This window comes from Protopterus annectens, chromosome 12.part0 (assembly GCF_019279795.1).
Source record: "Protopterus annectens isolate FY-2018-M chromosome 12.part0, PAN1.0, whole genome shotgun sequence".
Lineage (NCBI taxonomy): Eukaryota > Metazoa > Chordata > Ceratodontiformes > Protopteridae > Protopterus > Protopterus annectens.
Genome location: NC_056746.1, coordinates 1,172,122,669 through 1,172,135,188, shown reverse-complemented (window position 1 = coordinate 1,172,135,188; position 12,520 = coordinate 1,172,122,669). Strand labels below are relative to the sequence as shown.

Below are 12,520 nucleotides of genomic sequence, written 5' to 3'. Positions count from 1 at the left end.
TTATGTAGTGCAGGAGTGACACCAAATGTTGAAGCAAAAAGTTGCCAAAAGACAACTATAATTACAATATAAAAGCTAACATACTGGGCTGTGAATGAATCACATACCGTACACTGTGAATGAATCACATACCGTACACTGTGAATGAATCACATACCGTACACTGTGAATGAATCACATACCGTACACTGTGAATGAATCACATACCGTACACTGTGAATGAATCACATACCGTACACTGTGAATGAATCACATACCGTACACTGTGAATGAATTACATACCGTACACTGTGAATGAATCACATACCGTACACTGTGAATGAATTACATACCGTACACATAGATCCTAACTGTACAACTCTCATTGGCTTGCTGTTCGGATCTGAGCAAGCCATTTTGCAAAACTAAATCTTGTAGGTCACTCCTTGAAAAGACACTGAAACCCATTGGGTCTTAATCAGCAAATACTAATTAGGTTCAATGCAATCAGTCTGAGTGCCTTTTTCATCTACTTGTGTGCGCACATGATTTGGGTAGCTAGTGTAAAAAAGCATTAAATAAGCCGGAAAGTAAAAGACCTAATAATGTGAAATTCTTCTACTACACTTTAATTTCAAAAATGTTTATTCTGAAATGGTAACCATCATTCAGTTTGCATTTCCTATAAAAATGTGCAATAGTATCATCTTCTCAAAATACCAAGGTGGACATAGTACTTTCAAAAACACTGGCAATTTTTAGAGCAGGAAGACACAATAAAATGATTAGTAGAGCTATGTGGTACTAACACTTTCCACTTTATGGTATTAATTTTAAGAGCACTCCATCCCGTGATGGTCCATATTATGTCATCACTAAAGGGTGCGAACACAAGTATGACTGACATTAATGCATGGGATTGCCATATGTTGTATCACCTGTAAAAAATAAAAATAATTTGTTTTGCAGTACCTTGCAGAAAAATGCATTTGTAAAACAATTTCTGTTGCATCAATTGTAAATGATAATTTCTAGGACCCCTCTGAAAGCAGACACTGCCCAGTAGGGTCAGCCTAATTAAGAAAATGTAAATAAATAAAATAAAATATAGCAAATACGTCTAGTGTTTATTCAGACCAGACCATGATTGCCACCTTAAATAAGAAATCCCTGTTAGACACAAGGCAGTCACGCTCAGTTCTGAAAAGGCAATGAACAAGTCTAAAAATATATTGGACTGTAGCCTTTTCATTTGTCCAAAGAGTGCTGTCAAGCTGAATATATATATATATATATATAAACATGCAAATGTGGAGTGACTTGATCTTTGAAATGTGTATATTATCAGGGAATGGGACTGATCAGGACTTCTTCCTTCTAGAAAATGGTCACATTCTTTACATGCTAATGACATCACTAGGTTTGGATTTTGGGCAAAGCATTAAAGGATTACAGTATTAAAAAAACAAAAAGCAATGTTTCGTACTGTTGTTTATTGCTGGGGAAGACTTTTGTAATGTGTTACATTGTGGCAGCTCTTTACTTGACTCATGAGTGCAATTTCTGGCAAGCACTCAACAAGGGTAAATAAAATACAGCTGACATTTAATACTGAAATTAAGGAGTAAGGCGAATAATATTTGCTGTGGTCTGACACAAAAAACCTGCCACTTTTGTTCCCAGTCCAATCTGGCAATTTATGTAACCTTTACCTCATTCGTACTAGCTACTCAGAACCCTGGAATTTGTAATCATTTTCTCAAAGCACTCAGCTATCGCACCCGGATTCGCAAGGTGTCAAAAAAGTTGATGTATTCTTTGGCGTCTCCAGATAAAGATGATTATTAATTTAATTTTGTAACAGAAATTCTGAGTAGAGGAGTTTTGAACAAAGAAAATGTTAAAGAAAAATCACCAGCTACATCATGTTCATTTCCTGCCAGCCAAGAAACTGCAGTGCTCAGTATCACGTGAAACAGCTGTCATGTATTGTTAAATAAATTATGCCACCTGGGCATTTGTTTCATTAACTCTGGCAGTGTGGAGGGAAATACTGCCAAAGGCAGAAAGCTCAGAGTATGGGAGCCCATCTGATTACTGTATTTTTCTCAACTCTGCAAATGGCACTGTACTTCACAGCGTGATTCCTGTGCCCTCTCAGTATTCAAGGAATTACATTTTCTATGAAATTATATTATTATGAGACACTGACAGATTATAGAAATACTCAGTCTCTAGGAAAGTGTTTTTATTTATTTACTTTGGTTTTCTATTATACAAGTTGAGTTTTGAAACAGCACAGGAGATGATGGCAAAATTAGCAAAGTTCTGCCCCCCCCCCCCCCCCATTGGCCTTAGCCAGAATATTTCATCTACATCTGATTTCAAACATTGTCTCATTTAGGGTGACATACTGCTTTCAGGGGGACTTGAAGACTGCCTCCAAGCCTAACACTTAACAGCAGTGTTTATACATAACTATTATAACATGGCATTTTGTAGTTTATTTTCTTTAATGTTCTGGTACCTTTCTCCCCTTGCAGGGGTACATTAATCTACTGCATTTGCCTACTTAAAAGCAAGTGCTGAGCAGGTTAACAACTTACTTCTGCTCTGTTATTATATGCCTGTTCTTTTGCTGGATCGCTTGTAACTACATAGTTCATTTTTCTCTCTTTAATAAATGAAAAATCACACATTAATTACAAGCATGTAGCACTACTGTTCCTTCTCAGCTAAACGTGTCATCTTCACTCAGATGCAAATGGAGCTTAATGAGATGTGTGAATTATATATATATATATATATATATATATATATATATATATATATATATATATATATATAAATATATATATATATATGGGTCTACTGCTTTAAGTCGAATTACATTTGGCGGAAAATAATTTCAGGCAGCCCACTTCACCGAAAATGCATTTCACTGAAAACCCACTTGGTTAAAAATAGAATATAGCCCCTGCCCCACTGCAGTGCGACCCTGGAGTGAGAATATAAAGTTAGAGGGTGTGTGGGGGGCACAGCCTCCACATTGAGGGGATGGGGGGCATAGCCCCCCACATAATTGCAGTGTAGTCACTATTATATACTTGTGTATCCATTAAAAATACATTGAAACATATAACGTTAGTAAAAACTAGTTACAAAATGTGGGGGGCTGTGCCCCCCACACCCCCCCTTACTTTATATTCTCACTGCAGGGTCGCACTGCAGTGGGGCAGGGGCTATATTCCATTTTCAACCAAATAGAATTCAACCAAATGTGCTTTCCATCAAATGTGCTTTCAGTGAAGTGGGCTGCCTGAAATCATTTTCGACCAAATGTAATTCGACTAAAAGCAGTAGACCCATATATATATATATATATATATATATATATATATATATATATATATATGTGCCAGTTTACTGGAGAAGACTAAGTCTATGTACTGCAAGGTGCATCCAGTAATCCTGAGTTTGATAACTTTATTTTCCATTTGCGTACTGTGTGAATCTGAGTGAGTCATATAACCAGACAGTACTCTATGTCTGCCCTTGAAAAATCATACTTGTGCTTAGGGGGTTTCACCCAGTTATTAGCAAATGAATAAAACAAAAATAAAATAATAATTATTATTATTATTTGTCATTTGTTAACCAGGTTAGTCCAGCTGAGCCAAAGGTCCATTTTCAGTGAAGACCTGAGGAGAAAACCTCCAGCAAAAAAAACAAGACATCAACATGGATACGTTCAGAAACAAGAATATTACATAGTTATATCATACATTCAAAAGCAAGAATATTACATAGTTATATCATACATTCAAAAGCAAGAATATTACATAGTTATATCATACATTCAAAAGCAAGAATATTACATAGTTATATCATACATTCAAAAGCAAGAAAAATGACATAGTTATATCATTGCACATATTTACAGTAACAGAAGTTACATGAAAAGTATATACAAAAATAAAATGCTGATTGTATCCACTATGAAAATACATGAGGTGCTCTTCTTTCACAGCTGTAAACACTTTTTCCTTACATTCCATTACTCATAATGTCTGACATTTTACTCTCAGCCTTAAATTACAGTCTCCTGAGCTGTGAGATAGTTTCTCAAATATCACTTGCCTGGCTTAGCACCCTCTTTTCAACAAAGCCTGCATAACAGTATTAAATTTACCTATATCTCTACATAACTGCTGCCTCTACGAGCACCTCTGGTGGATGAATTTGCAGGATAACACCTGTAGCAGTTATAATGCCCATCAGGCTGCTCAGTAAAGACTCATACAACCTGGAAGTATGATTTGCCTTCTTGAGGCCATTATTGTGATTTATTTCTAGAAAAAGGTGAACCGCATAGCATGCATTTCATGTGAGCACTAATATTTACCTCCAAAACTCTGCTCAGTCACACTAACTATAAATGATACGAGCTCTTATTTATTTTAGTTTGTCTGTATTTTGCTCTTGTATCTAGAACTCCATTTGTGTTTGTTTATAGAGCTTTGTATTTCTATATAACTGATTCTCTCAGTTTCACTCAATATGCATTTCTTTTTGTATCTCTGTCCACTATCACACTACCCCTATGTCCTTTCCATGTCTCTTCTTATATTTCAGATTTACTGAAGATTAGCCCACTTTAGAAACTAATGTGCATATTGTGCATTACACTCTGCCTGATTATACATTTCACTCTGCTTGTTCACTAGAATGTTATATACTGTTTTTTTATGTAACTAGTCTGAACTACTCTATTATTGCTTACATTTGTGTAACTTTTATTTGTGAAATGTTTATATTTTACCCTGGTTGAGCCTGAAATTGGTCAAACTGATCAGTACACTACCCTGGTAAACAAATAAATACATATCAGTTAATTAATTAATACATAAATAAATATCCAGATGGCACAGTTGTGTAGAGGTGAGTGTTGTCACAGCAAGAGGTTCTCCAGTTCGATTCTTGGCTGGGTTGTCTTCTATGTGGAGTCTGCATGTCCTCCCTGCATTCATGTGGATTTCCTTCAAGAGTTCCGGTTTCTTCCCACATTCCAAAGACATGCAGTAGGTGGATTAGACAGTCTAAATTGGCCCTAGATGTGAGTGTGTTAGTGTGTGTGGTACACCCTCTGAGGAGGGTTGGGATCGGGCTAGCAACCCAATCCCATAAAACCCGTACCTGCTACTGAAACAACAAGTGCTGAAGGGCAATCATTGCCCGATGTGCTGAATGCATGGGAGTGAATCCAGGAGAAGATCCAGGGGAAAATAAATATCCACATTTATATTCATATAAAGAGCTCTTCTCTCATGGTCTTCATTGAAAAGGGATTCTCGGCCCAGTTGGTCTATCCTGGTTAAAAAATGGAAATAAATATACCCCAATATACTACAGTTCCCATTTTTGTAGCCATATAATAGGCTATTTTATAAATGTTCTATGAAGTATCATGCATTAGTGTACACTAATCATTTCGTAAATTAACTAACTCTACATTAAACATGTCATGAGCTATCAGAGCCAGTCTGTGTTTGCATTCAAGAGACATTTTAATTAGTATCATGTTTAGCTCTTTGCACATATTTCTGGCTGGTTTCTTAAGTAGTTTGACTTTTTTCCAAGGACATCTGATTTTCTTTATTGGAATAGTTCTAGCTTCTGAGATACTGATGAAGACAAGAAAAATCAGAGCTGTAACAAGGGTGGAGTAAATATGGTGCCTGTCCCTGGCATGAGCTGTGAGGGGTCGCAATCAGCAGCTGCCAATGAGTGCAGAACCGGTATCAATTTATGAAGCCATGTGTGTAGCACTGCTTCATAAATAAATGCCAGTACTGCATTTGCAGTCATGGCAGAAGTGCTGAGTGTGCATTTGTGGCAGTAACTGTAGCAAGCTGCTTGTTACAGATATAGCAAGTAGTTTGCTATAGTTACAGAAGCAGAGAACATTTTTTTTCTTTTTTTTTGTATTCAAATGGGGGAAAAGCTTTTTGTTTTTTGTTTTGTTTTGTTTTTGCTCTTCAACTTTGAGTTGAAAGGGACACCAGTTTGGAGAACTGCAGAGGGTAACAAATGACCTAGTGACAGGTCTGAGTAAAAAGTTATCCTTTCATGTAAAATTACCTTCTTACATGAAAGCAGCACACCTGTTTGTCTCTGTTTTTTCTCAGCTTGCATCAGACTCTCTGGACTAGACACTCTTGAATTATTTCTGTTTCTCATGTGTAACAAACCATCTTCTCAAACCAGCTAGTGCTTCAGAATAGGACTATGAGCTGCTTCCTGTAGTTCAAGGCTTGATTTCATCAGTCTGCATTTACCTACTCTGTGATCCTGAGCAAGTCACATAACCAGACGGTGATCACAGGGCGTCCCAGTAGGAATACCAGGTTAAAAAAAGAATGAAAAATAAATAAACAAATAAAGCATAAGCAATATCTGATCAGCTATTTCAAGTTGCTGTATCTGAGAAGACTGGCATATTTTTTCTGTCTCCCCTTAGTAGTTGTGACAGTTTTCTGTAGCAATAGTTTTTCCTTTGTTCATTTTTTAATGCCTCTTTACCTTTTCTTGATTTTCAGGCATAAATAACGTTGAAGTAATTTATAATTTAAATTTTCTGTGGTGTTCCCATTAGTAAATGAGCTGTTAACAGTTTAATTTTTTGCACTATAACATTCACATACTTTAAAACAAGATAAGATCCTCATTGCTAGAGTTAATTTTCTTTCTCATCAAGTTTGTCATGTTTTCACTGTTTGGATAGTTCTCTCCTATTCCTTCCCTTTTTTAAGAAGAACACCTCATATTGCAAGTCCAAACAATTTTAAGCATGATTCAGAAAACAAGCAACCAAACAAAGCAACTTCTGAAAGCAATTGTTATACTTTTGAACCATTTTATAGGGGGTACACCCTACTAATTATATGGTGCTAACACTAAATGCTGTGCCACTAAGTAGGTGAATACTCCAAGATGTAATAATCTCAAGCTTGGTGTACATTCTCCAATATTCAAAATTGTAGTTCTGCCATTCTGAAGATCACAATTACAGTCCTTACAATTCTAGCCTATACATTTGACTGTAGATACCCTTTTTTGGAGTCTATTTGACTTGTAATGTACTTAAACTCCCACTGTTGTTCAAACCTTAAATTCTATATTTTTGAATTGTGGACTCTTGCTTGACATAACATCTAAATTGTCTTTTCTTAAGAAGATAGACTTCAATGCACTTATCCTGGTACTATCAATTTAATTTCAGATTACAAGGGATAATTAGTCTTGTACACCACATGTAGAACAACAAACAGTTTGACAGTTAGTTTACAAGCTGTCTTTAAATGATGACAGTCACTTAATGACACCTTGTAAACTCTCAAATAATTTTAAGTTCAGTACCCATTATAGGTTTGCCTCATCTTTCCTATGGCACAGACCATCTCTTCTTCTGGATTTGATCTGAACAGATTATTGTTATGGCACAAACTATGCACACTACAGTTCCGCATTGCATTCTCTATCAGGACTAATGTTCCTCAACATATGCACAATCAAAGTGCCCTTTCTTTGCACATAAACAGTTCCAAGCTATGATTCATTTACTCCCTCAAGCACTGTCTTTGTCATTGAGTCAGTGATTTTGTCTGTTATGAGCATGAAACTTTGGACACAGTTTCTCTTGAATAATTGCATACAGTAAATTTTGTCAACTTTGAATATTATGCCCTGGACACAACCTTTTTCCTGTTAGAATAAGTGAGATCAGATTTTTGTTCTAATAACTTTTTCTGTGTTCAAGCTGTCATTGTTACAACTTTTAGTGACTACACCTCCAAATCAGTGCATTAAACTCTTTAACTTTTTCTTTTGTCATAGGAAAATGTAGGATCATTCACAGAATTTAATTCTTCCCTACTCTTCATTCTGCTATGGCAAATATGGTGTACTCTACGTGTGCCCTGCTATTTCTTGCTATGCACTTCGCCTTTAGGTCAGACTTCCACCGATTATGCAATACTAAGTGCAGTTTCAGATATATCTTGTGTAAAAGCATTTTATCTGTGCTTTGCAACGGTTTATGTTTACACTTTAGTTAGTTAGTTATCTATTTGCAGACTATTCAATAGACTGAGCAGTATAATATGTACCTTGTGTAAAATCTTTCTATCTGTGCTTTGCAAAGCTTTATAACCCATTTACATTTCAGTTAGTTAGTTCTTTTTTGCTCTGACCAGGGCCATAGAGTTAATAACAATATACAGGCATAGGAAAGCATAAATGCATACAAACAGAAGTACTACAACAATGAATATATACAATCAGTTCTGAAGTTAGACTCAAAAGTAGTAAAGCTATATACAACAAAACATTCTGCAACTAAGGGACATAAATACATTCATGAAATTTCTCATATTTATTCATGATAGCTAGCAATTCTTTGCTTGAGCATATGCCTTTTGTCCCTCTGCAAGTGCTCTTGACTCAGACAACTTTTTTATTTTCCTGTAAGATCACAGATCATATAGCTTTCTGACTTGTGTTCACTTGTAACACAGCTGGTTCAGTCCCATCATATTTCACATAAGTCCTTCAACTACAAGTTTTTCAGTCTCCTCAAAACTCGCATGCACTTTTCTAGCTGCCTCTACAAACACTTTCAAACTCAGTCCCAGCTGACTTATAGCTAGCCTGTTTACTCACGGTACCACAAAACTGTCTATTGCTGCTACATACCCTCCCCTACCCCATCTCAATGTTCGCCTTTGAGTCCCTGCATGAAGATATCTCTCCCTACAATAATTCTTGGTGGTTTCAATATTAATTACATAGATCCTTTTCAACAAGATGTTATGCCACATTTACCTTTGCCATCTTCTCCTCTAGCTTAATACAAATAATTTTATATCCTAGATTGTCCTTACCAAAACTCCAAACAACATATATACACTAGAAGTCTTTCTCTCTAACTTCAGTGATCACTGTCCAAGTCGCTTCCACTGTCCTATGCACATGCCTAGCCCTTCTCTCATCCCTACATTATTAGGAAAAGGTTCTCCATCCATGTTAACTCTTTTAACAACTATCTGATTCGATAAACTTGAAAGCTTTATTCACCCTTCCTGTGAATAACTTACCAATATCCTCCTTGTAGTCCAAAATAAACATTTTCCAAAAATCTTCAGGTTAAGGAAACATCACAAATAATCCCAGAGTTCCTTGGATGTCCACCAGTCTTCTATTTACAATAAGATAAAGACAATACCTGTGCCTCTTGAAAACAAAATCATGCAGATGCTTCTGTAGCATAGTATATCTTCATTTACAAAGATGCAAAAAAGGAAATTTATAGTCAAAAAGTCCAGTACTATAGAACAAAACAATTTCTAATCGCCCACAACCCCAGATGCTTCTAGCATGAAAGTAGTTCCATTTTAAGAAATGCAAAGCAAACTTAACTGCTCATCCCCTAATCCCAAAGACTTCAAAGCTATGTTTTTATTCCCATTCTCAAAGCTATGTTTTTATTCCCATTCTCAAAGCTATGTTTTTATTCCCATTCTCCAAGCTATGTTTTTATTCCCATTCTCAAAGCTATGTTTTTATTCCCATTCTCCAGCCTTATGAATTCCCCACTTTCTTCCTTACCCTCGCCAAGATATTCCTGCATTCTTCCTTAACAAATTCTACAACGCAAGGAGCCAAACTCCTTGATCTACTATCAAATCACTTCTGCAGGTCTGTTTCCTTACACTCTGCAAAACGTTTCTCATCCCATCTATCGCCTGTTTAACCAATCTCTCTGCTAAGGCTATCTTTCTAAGCAATGGATAAAAGCAAACATTCCCTGCCAAAAAATACTACCCTTTCTATACACCTGGCTTTCACTCTACCTATTATTTGACTCCGCTGCTCAATCCGTTGGAGAAGGACATTTATCTCCAAGCCTCAGAATTTCTAAATTACTACATTTTCTATAGGTTTTAATATAGTTTCACATTAGGTAAAAAAATCCTCAAAATACCATTTTACCTTTAACTAATTCACTTCTTACAGCTATGGGCCAAGGCCTTCTCTCTGAGGGCCTCATCCTTCACTTAACTAAAGTCTTTGCTTCTGTAAACCATTACCTTCTACTTACCCCCTTCAATCTAGGCAATTTCTTCACTGAGGCCACAAACTGATTTCTTATCTACATGCCTGACAGATCTTTCTAAGTCAAAGTCAGTTCAAGTCCATGTCCTTCTTCTTTCTTTGGAGTACCCAAAGTTGCATTATTTGCCTGCTTCTCATTTTCCTTTTCATAAGCTCACTCCCTTCTGATCTCCCCTATCAAACATCCTTGTGAATGTTGATAACATTTTCCTTACTTGTTATTTTCCCTCCATCTGCACCATAGCATAAACTCCCTCAGGATCTCGCCAAGCTCCTCTCGAGGCTGGAGGAAAAATGTGTCATCCTAAACTGAAGTAAAAACAATGGTATGCTTTTTCAAACTCTGGCCTACAAACAACTTGCTCACTTATCAAAATAACACCATAGTACTTGTTCCTCCCTTCAGATACCTAGAATTTATTTAGACCTAACCCTTACAATGCCTTCATACATTAAGTTTATTAAAAGTAAAATCAACCAAGCTTTCTGCATGTTGGTAAACCTCTAGATTTCTTACCCTTAAAAGTTGCTGCACCAAAGATAAGAAAATTCTTCAACCTCATTTTAATATAGCCTCCCATGTCTTGCCAATTCCTCCAGCAAATATCCTAGCACACTTAAGTTCTTTCCAGTAAGAATTATTTCATCCTCCTATCTCCAAAGTTTGAACTTCATTGTCCTGGTCTTTTTTTTTTTGTACAGCTTTCCTGCTGTAAAGGAAAGCTCAGGCCTTTTTTCTTCTTCTTCTAAATATAATCTTCAAAATCCCAGCAGTTAATACTATCCTTTAATCTGCATCAGACCTACTCCCTATGCTTTCCACTTACTCACTGTGATCCTGTGTAGATGGAGCCATCATTATAAAGAGACTAATAACCATGGTAGTTATAACTGGGGCACTTTTCTCTCATATTTCCTATGGCATGAGACAATTTCTCCTCTAATATTAACCCCAACATTTACAGCTATCCTTCCTGCTTATCTTAAAGGTGGACAGCCTGCTCGTGCTTTTCTTGCTACTACTCCCTCCTCCTCTTCTTCTTTACACATCATTTTTCCACCCCTATCCCTATAACATTGATAAATAAATAAAATATTAAAATATCCTACATTTGCATGGAAGTATAATTGTTTTTTATAATTGTATTCCTCATATGCATGTTCCATAAATGCAATTCTTTGTTCTGTTAACACACTTTACTTACATATTGTCAGTTTAATCAGTTATACGTCTTTGTATATTGTTTATATGTTTGCTTCAAGACTGTCACTGTGATGGGTCCATCAGAATCATTCAACTACCCTAGTAAAGAAATTAACAAATAACTAAAACATTTTTATATTCAAACACATCTTTGTGAAATGATTTTTTTCTGCCACAGATTTTACAAAACTCATTAAACACATTTCTTGCTTTCATATTTTAAGTTATGCTTAGCACATACATACATACATACATACATACAAATATTTCAGGAAAGGGCATTAATGCCCTTCTAGCTTGCCAATATACGAAAACACGTGTTCCTATAATAAGTGTCCAGGCTCTTCTTAAAAATATCTAAACTAGTACTTGCTTTAATGTAATTTGGTAGTCTGTTCCATGCATCAGCTACTCTGTCAGAGAACCAATTGGTATATACTTCTCATTCCTATAGTGTCTTCTACATAATGTGTCTGATGATTCTCTAGTACTTTTTGATAACCCCAAACATTCCCAGAGGTAGTTGTCTCTAAATGCCCTGTATACCTGAATAAGATCTCTTCTTAAATATCTGTAAGAGACACTGTACAAGTTCAGATATTTTAGTCTTTCATAATAACTTAAATTTTCACATCCATGGATGCCCTTGGTATATTTCCACTGTACTCTTTCCAGTTTACTCATACTTGTTTTTTTATAGGGTTTCCATATTGTTATTCCATACTCAAGTCTGGGTCTAATGTAACTAACACACAATGACTTCATCATTTTTGATTTCCTAGACTTTATAAATCTTTTTATACAACCTATAGTTCTATAACTATCATTAACCAATTGGTTGATATGATTAGAAAAACTCATAGCTGAATCCATCCATATACCCAGGTCCTTAAATGAGTTTACAGTTTCAATCACTGTGTGCTGTATTAAATATTCACCTTTCAATTTATGTCTCCCAAATCTCATATGCTTAGGTTTTGATGTATTTATCAGCATATTATTCTCCTGTGCCCAAATGGTCAATTTATTCAAGTTATTTTGCAGACATGCCTTATCTGTAACACACGTAAACAGTTTACTCAATTTCAGGTTGTCTGCATATAGACAGTAGAACACCTCAGATGAAAAAGTTAGGTCTGAAAGATGCAAACAATCTAAACAAGT

General features: G+C 35.9%; 1 protein-coding gene across 1 annotated transcript in view; it reads left to right on the top strand.

Moving 5' to 3' along the window:
- The window catches only part of VSTM2L (V-set and transmembrane domain containing 2 like), a 626,272-nt gene that overhangs the window by 466,786 nt on the left and 146,966 nt on the right, over window positions 1-12,520 (top strand). The window lies entirely within an intron of this gene.